The sequence below is a fragment of the Delphinapterus leucas genome, chromosome 9 (genome assembly GCF_059928025.1).
Source record: "Delphinapterus leucas isolate spDelLeu-1000000601 "Yukka" chromosome 9, BTC_Dleu_Yukka2, whole genome shotgun sequence".
Lineage (NCBI taxonomy): Eukaryota > Metazoa > Chordata > Mammalia > Artiodactyla > Monodontidae > Delphinapterus > Delphinapterus leucas.
This window is the reverse complement of record NC_143137.1, coordinates 27048202-27056367: the sequence shown is the minus strand read 5'-3', so window position 1 is coordinate 27056367 and position 8166 is coordinate 27048202. Positions and strand designations below refer to the sequence as shown.

Below are 8166 nucleotides of genomic sequence, written 5' to 3'. Positions count from 1 at the left end.
GAAGTGTAAAGAACAACAAGCTCACCAAATCTGAGTAATTGCTATCAATAAAAACAACTCTTTTGTATCCCTAGGATGATGACACCAGGGGAAACTTGGATTAAATTTACAAAAGGGTCATATAGGTACAGTCTAAGCCATAACTACCATTGTGCTATTTTTTTTTTTTTTTCGGTAAGCGGGCCTCTCACTGTTGTGGCCTCTCCCGTTGCGGAGCACAGGCTCCGGACGCGCAGGCTCAGCGGCCATGACTCACGGGCCCAGCCGCTCTGCGGCATGTGGGATCTTCCCGGACCGGGGCACGAACCCGTCCCCTGCATCGGCAGGCGGACTCTCAACCACTGCACCACCAGGGAAGCCCTGTGCTATTTTTTAATTTTGTTGTTTTATTTTATATTTTTTACTGAAGTATAGTTGCTGTGCAATATTATATGTTATGGATGTACACTATAGTGATTCACAGGTTTTAAAAGTTATACTCCATTTATAGATATTATACAATATTGGCTAATTCCCTGTGTTGTACAATATATCCATGTAACTTATTTTATACATAATAGTTTGTACCTCTTACTCACCTACCCCTATATTGTCCCTCTCCTTTTCCCTCTCCCAGCTGGTAACCACTAGCTTGTTCTCTATATCTGTGAGTCTGATTCTTTTTGTTATATTCACTAGTTTGTTGTATTTCTTAGATTCCACATATAAATGATATCACACAGTATTTGTCTTTCTTTATTTCATTTAGCGTAATGTCCTTCAAGTCCAACCTTGTTGCTCCAAATGGCAAAATTTCATTCTTTTTTATGGCTGTGTGTATATATATACATATATGTGTGTGTGTGTGTGTGTGTATACATATATACACAGCACAGTTTCTTTATCCATCCATCTGTTAATAAACATTTAGGTTGCTTCCATATCTTGGCTGCTATGAACATTGGGGTACATGAATCTTTTTGAATTAGTGTGTTTGCTTTTTTTTAGATATATAACCGGGAATGAAATTGCTGGCTCATATGGTAGTTCTATTTTTACTTTTTGAGAAACCTCTGAACTGTTTTCCACAGTGGCTATACCAATTGACATTCCCATCAACTGTGTAAGAGGGTTCCCTTTTCTCCATATTCTCACCAACATTTGTTATTTGTGTTCTTTTTGATGACAGTCCTTCTGCCAGGTGTGAGGTGATATCTCATTGTGGTTTTGTTTTGCATTTCCTTGTTGATTAGCGATGTTGAGCATCTTTTCATGTAAATGTTGGCCATCGGCATTTCCTCTTTGGAAAAATGTCTATTCAGTTCTTCTACCCATTTTTAATTGGGCTGTTTATTTTCATGTTGAGATGTATGAGCTGTTTATATATGTTGGATGTTAATCCCTTATTGGTCATATCATTTGCAAATATTTTCTCCCATTTAGTAGGTTGTCTTTTTGTTTAGTCCATGGTTTCCTTTGCTGTTCAAAAGCTTTTAAGTTTAATTAGGTCTCATTTGTTTATTTTTGCTTTTATTTTCTTTACTTTAGGAGAGGGATCCCAAAAAATATTGCTTCAATTTATGTCAGTGTTCTGCCTATGTTTTCCTCTAGGAGTTTTATAGTATCTGGTCTTACATCTAGGTCTTTAATCCATTTTGAGTTTATTTTTGGATATGGTGTTAGGGAGTGTTCTAATTTCATTCTTTTTCATGTAGCTGTCCAGTTTTCCCAGCACCACTTACTGAAGAGACTGTCTTTTCTCCATTGTATATTCTTGCTCCTTTTTCATAGATTAATTGACCTTAAGTGCATGGGTTTATTTCTGGGCTCTCTATCCTGTTCCATTGATCTGTTCCACATATCCTGTTCCATATGTGTCTACTTTTTTTGTTTGTTTGTTTTTTGCTTTTTTTTTTTTTATGGAAGAAATTCTCCCATCATGATCTGTACTTGCTCTGTGCAGAATTGTAGCCACTGGCCATACTGGTCTGTTGAGTACTTGAATTGTGGCTGATCTGAATTGAAATGTGCTGTAAATATAAAATAATGATTTCTGAGACTTAGTATTAAAAAAAGAATGTAAAATATCTCAATAATTTTTATATTGATTGTATGTGGAAGTAATATTTTGGATATAGTGGGTTAAATAAAACACATTACCAAAATTAACTTCATCTGTTTCTTTTTACTTTTTTAAATGTGGCTCTAGAAAATTAAAAACTACATAAGTGGCTTACATTGTATTTCCATTGGACAAGGCTAACTGATAATTAACATTTAGCCAATCAATCATATGCCATTTATTTTACTTTTTAAGTTATGCATACAAAAATTTTTAGGTTGATAAAATTATAAACTCCTTAAGGATAAGTTCTCTGTTTTTATTTTTCATTTTTTCCAGGTACTTGTATCACTGATAGTATGTGATAGGTTTTACTACATGCATGTTCATTTAAATTGATTTAAAAAGACTATTTGTTTATTTCTATAAAACTGTGACATACTTTTAGATTGTGTCCTAGATAAGTGTATTTTGGTTATAAACAGAACTTGGTATTGTTATCAAAAGTATTCAATTCAGAAAATGTGTTAATAAATAACAATTACTTTAATTCCATCATGAGCTCATTTATCCATTTTCTTGCTTTATATTTTTTAAAATGAAAGTTAAGAAAGGCATTAGGGCTATTTTCTTCATTAATGTGTTTATTTCTATAAGCCTTTTGATAACTTAGTCTAATTGGGAGAAATTTTAGCTGAATTTCTAAAATTCCAAATTAGTATTTTTAACTACTTATTTTGAAATAATTTTCCCACAGAAGACATAAGAAGAGCACAAGAAACTCCTGTGTACCCTTCAATCAGATTCATCAATTATTTACATTTTGCCACATTTGCTTTATTACTCTGTATTTTATCCTTTATCTGTCTATCCATATTATTAATTTTTTCATGAACCATTTGAGAGAGAGACATAGACATACTATTTTACCCCAAAATACTTAAGTTAGTATTTACTGAGAACAAGGATACTCTTATAAAATCATAGTACAATGATCAAACTTATGAAATTTAACACTAATTTAATGCAATTATCTATTAATCGATACATATTTAAATTTTGGCAATTGTCTTTGTATTATACCTCCATCCCCACCCCCTACTTCCCCACCCCCGACCCCTGCCAATCCAGGGTCCAATTCAAGAGCGTGCATTGCATTTAATTGCCATGTCTTTTTCAGTTGCTTTTAATCTAGAGCAAGTTCCCCAGCCTTTTGTTTGTTTGTTCTGGTATGGTCTTTCATGACAGTGATATTTTTAAGAGTCTGGGACAGTTGTTTTGTATGGTGTTCTTTGATAGGAGTTTCCTAGCGATTAGAAGGCAGATTTTGAATCTTTTGACACAAGTATAACAAAGGTGATGCTGTGATCTTCTCAGGAACCACATCAGGAGAACATGATGTCGGTTTCCCATTTTGATGATGTCAGCTCCATAAAGGTGGTGTCCACTAGGTTTCTCCACTGTTAAGTTACAATTGCAGTTCCCAAATTTTAATTTTTATGAATTTGTACTTCATAAATAATTAGGAGGGAGATACTTTAACTATCTAAATGTCCTATTCCTCTTCAAACTTTCGCCCTTATTTTTATCCTATATTGATGATTCTTACCTGAATTAACTATACTTTATATTCTTCAACTAGCAATATATTGCAACAGATTAAATAACAGAAATAGATATGAGAATCCAGATGAATTCTATCCAGCAGGCAATAAGAGATTTGCAAAAATGTGCAACAATGCCACTCTTCTACTAGTTTATTTTTGTTTTGGAAAATAAAGCTATTTCCATAAAAATATGCTACTCATATTAATGTATTATTGGTTTATGATTCCACATTTCAACTAAACTTCACTGTTATTTTTAAATGAATGAATTTTTAAGAAATTTCTCAGCAACAATTTCTAATATAGTAAGCATCAATAGGAAGAACTCACAAAAACCAAAGCTCTCTGAGATCCTCAGTAAGTTTGAGGGTGTAAAGGGGCCTTGAGAACAAAAAGTTTGAGAACTATTGTCCAGAACCAAGTGAAATGCTGACATCACTGCTATAATCTGGAAATTTCTTAGGAAAGTGACAATGAGGGGAAATTGTAACTGAGGTTCTCAAATGAAGTCTATCTTTTGGACAGTAGTATCTTCAGTATAAGCCTGAGATTCTCCACAGAAAAGTCTTATCTTTTAGAAGTACAGCTGATTCACTTTGTTATAAAGCAGAAACTAACACACCATTGTAAAGCAATTATACTCCAATAAAGATGTTAAAAAAAAGTATGTAATGAGAGGTGGAATAATGTGATGTCTGACATTTGCTTTAAAATAATACAATGGCAATAATGGTGGTGTGGTGGTGGAAGGGGTATAGATGAAATGAGATTGTGCTTTAACTGTTGAAGCTGCGTGGTTGGTACATATGGGTTCATTATAAAATTCTATTTTGAGTATGTTTGAAGATTTTCAAATTTATTTTAAATGTTTCATCTCTAGATAAACTTTTTAATGTTATGGACTTAGGAGAGAATCAAGCTTGATTGCCTGAAATGTCATAATAATTTAAAACATGTTAATTATACTTTCTTGGATTTATGTAAATATCTTTCTTCTAAAAAGTTCAAACTGATTGACCTTGACTGGTTTTTACAACATGAATACTCATATATTTCTTTGACCTTTTGAACATCTTAGGGAAGTTTGCAAAATGAAAACAAATACATTGAGTACACATCAAAAACTCATAAAATGACAAGTGATATTATTGTATTTTTGGAATTAGCTGTCGTGAACTATATATTACCATAAAATCAGATAGACCTGAGTTTGATTCCTGGCTCTGCTACTTCATAATATTTATAATAACAATAACAGAAATAACGTACTAACAAGGCCAACATTAATTGAGCTTAATATGTGATAGGTTTTGTGCTAAATCTTTTTTTTTTTAATAAATTTATTTATTTATTTTTGGCTGTGTTGGGTCTTCGTTTCTGTGCGAGGGCTTTCTCTAGTTGCGGTGAGCGGGGGCCACTCTTCATCGCGGTGCGCGGGGCTCTCACTGTCGCGGCCTCTCTTATTGCGGAGCACAGGCTCCAGATGCACAGGCTCAGTAGCTGTGGTGCACGGGCTTAGTTGCTCCGCGGCCTGTGGAATTTTCCCAGACCAGGGCTCAAACCCGTGTCCCCTGCATTGGCAGGCAGATTCTCAACGACTGTGCCACCAGGGAAGCCCTGTGCTAAATCTTTACATTAGTGTATTCACTGAATCCTTACCACAGAACCAGAAGTTACTCTGCTTAGGAAATGACCTGCCAAATGATCACATTTGATAAGGGATTGAGCAGAAATTCGAAGCTGGGGCACTGGATCAGCTGGATCAGAATCCTTGCTTTACCCACTGCACTACATTGCCCTATTTATCACCTAACTGCCTTGGACAAATTATTTCTTCTCTCTCAGCCTTAGTTTTCTCTTTCATAAAATAGGGATACAAATAGTAGCTACCTCACAGGCACAGGGGTTACATCAGACAATGTATGTAAAACACTTGACACAAGTGGCTAGCATGTAGGAAAATAAGAAATGCCAAAAAAACAATGATATATTTTTATTTTTACCCAGAAATCATCTGGATAGTAGAAGTCGCTCTCCAGTTTGGTAACCACTAGCCACATGTGGCTACTGAGCCCTTGAAATGTGGCTGGTCAGAATTGAGTTGGGCTGTAAGTGTAAAATACACACCAGACTTCAAAGATTTAGTATGAAAAAGAAAATATCTCAATAATACATTGATTGTATGTTAAAATAATATTACTATGGATATGTTGAGTTAAAAATATTATTGAAGTGAATTCCAGCTGTTATTTTATTTTATTTTATTATTTTTTTAACATCTTAATTGGAGTATAATTGCTTTACAATGGTGTGTTAGTTTCTGCTGTATAACAAAGTGAATCAGCTATATGTATACATATATCCCCATATCCCCTCCCTCTTGTGTGTCCCTCCCACCCTCCCCATCCCACCCCTCTAGGTGGTCACAAAGCACTGAGCTGATCTCCCTGTGCTATGTGGCTGCTTCCCACTAGCTATCTATTTTACATTTGGTAGTGTATATATGTCCATGCCACTCTCTCACTTCGTCCCAGCTTACCCTTCCCCCTCCCCGTGTCCTCAAGTCCATTCTCTACGTCTGCATCTTTATTCCTGTCCCGCCCCTAGGTTCTTCAGAACTTTTTTTTTTAGATTCCATATATATGTGTTAGCATACGGTATTTGTTTTTCTCTTTCTGACTTACTTCACTCTGTATGACAGACTCTAGGTCCCACCTGTTATTTTAAAACATTCTGTAAGGTGACTATTGGAGCATTTAAAATTATATAGTGGCTCTCATTGTGTTTGTATGGACGGTGCTAGTCTAGAATTTGGGTTACTTCACAAATGCTGACTTGTTTATGGAGCTTTTTTTAACCCTTGCACCAAAGCGTGAAATACTGCTACCTTTCTGTAGTTGAAATCATTTACAATATGGTCAATGCTCATAATGTAAAAGAAAGGAGAAAGCATTAGTCTCTGCAATCCTAGTATTTTGAGTGGCATGGGGATGACCTCATGGGCAGAAGCCAATATTTTTCAATCATCTTCCCAGCTGCTAAGTGAGGAATTCCACTGTGTATTATTCTTCCCCAACAGCATAACTCTGTCATCACTTCCATCATTCAAATTATACAGTTTCAAAGGAAAAGTGGTAAAAATGGTGAGGATTCTTGTGCTGGAAAAATAAAAATATATCATTGTTTTTAATAGTTTTGTGATCTTCCTGTTGCTGTTTTCAACTCAAATACTAATATTGGATATGTATTAACATACAAATAGTTTTGAACTTTGACCTGTTAGTTTAGTTTTATTTCAAAGTGCATTCCAAAAGAAAACTAATCCTGTAGAGTTAGGATGACCATACATCCTGGTTTGCCAGGCATAATCCCAGTTTACACCTACTGTCCTGACATAATTATTAACAGCTCTCTCTTGCATTCAAGAGCAGTTGCTCAGTTTGAGCAATAAATTCATGGTCATCCTTCATGAAATCCTCATTGATGAAAAGATTCCTTCGTCAGATAAGTTTAGGAAATGAATCACACTCCATCCTTCTCTTAGAAGTTTACAACACATACCAGCATTTGAGAAGTTATACAATAAAGAAACTTGTTTAACTTCATTTAACTCAATGTTTCCTAAATTTACTTAATTGTGGAATTCCTTTTTTCCTGTAATACATATTAACATCCCACAGAACACACTTAAAACTGGTTTAACCATACATAGAATTTTTCAAGGCCAGATTTTTAACTAATAGTTGCAATTATTTTTTATCATTATGAAAATAAATATAAAATATTTATACCTTTACACCTCTATAAAATATATAATATACCTCTGCCTTTTTCTAGAGTGTAGCAATGACATGAACAGATACCTGTTTAAGGAAATGTTCCTCTTTTATTCATGATCAGGAAATCTGAGTTTCAGCTCTGAAATTCTGATTCAATTCAATAAATTTTCACTTTATGCCTTTTATACGTCAAGTCCTGGCCTAGTACTGATAATTCAAAGATGAATCAGGCATGATCATTAGCCTCAAGTTGCACATAATTATATGCATTGATTTGCCTCCTCTATCAGGGACTTTTCCCCAAGTTTTGGTTGATTGGTTGTTTTTTCTAATTGTATTTCTAGTTCTTGTCACATTTACAAAATTCTGTAAATGTTAGTGGAGTTTAGTGGTAGAGCACACATTATCCTGTTAAGTACTGTAACACAGGTATAAACAAAGTGTTAGTAAAACACAGAGAGGGTAACTGCTCAACACCACCCCACCAAGGTCATTGAAAAGTACTTCACTGAGGAGGTGCTATGTGAGTAGAGAACGTTAAAGTGCTCACAGACACAGAAGGAGTAGCAGTATTTCCAGGCAAAGACAATTGTTTGTACAAAGAAGCAATGCCAGAAAAGTTTGTTTCATGCTGCTGTGGGTAGGTTAGGTGTGACAGGGGACAAATGTAAATTTGGAAAGATAATTGTGAACCAAATATAAAGGTTCTTTAAATACCATTTAAGGATCTTGAAGAAAT

The 8166-nt window shown here is 34.7% G+C and overlaps 1 protein-coding gene across 2 annotated transcripts in view; it reads left to right on the top strand.

Annotated features, from left to right (window-relative positions):
* The window catches only part of LOC149748369 (uncharacterized), a 66728-nt gene that overhangs the window by 22068 nt on the left and 36494 nt on the right, over positions 1-8166 (top strand). Inside the window, exon 2 of one of the 2 annotated variants that reach the window (XM_089917454.1) lies at positions 75-722. The exons of the other annotated variant lie outside the window; for it this stretch is intronic. The gene's annotated coding sequence lies outside the window, so the exon portion shown is untranslated. Of the gene's footprint in view, positions 1-74; positions 723-8166 lie in introns of those variants that run through there. 2 annotated transcript variants of the gene reach the window in all.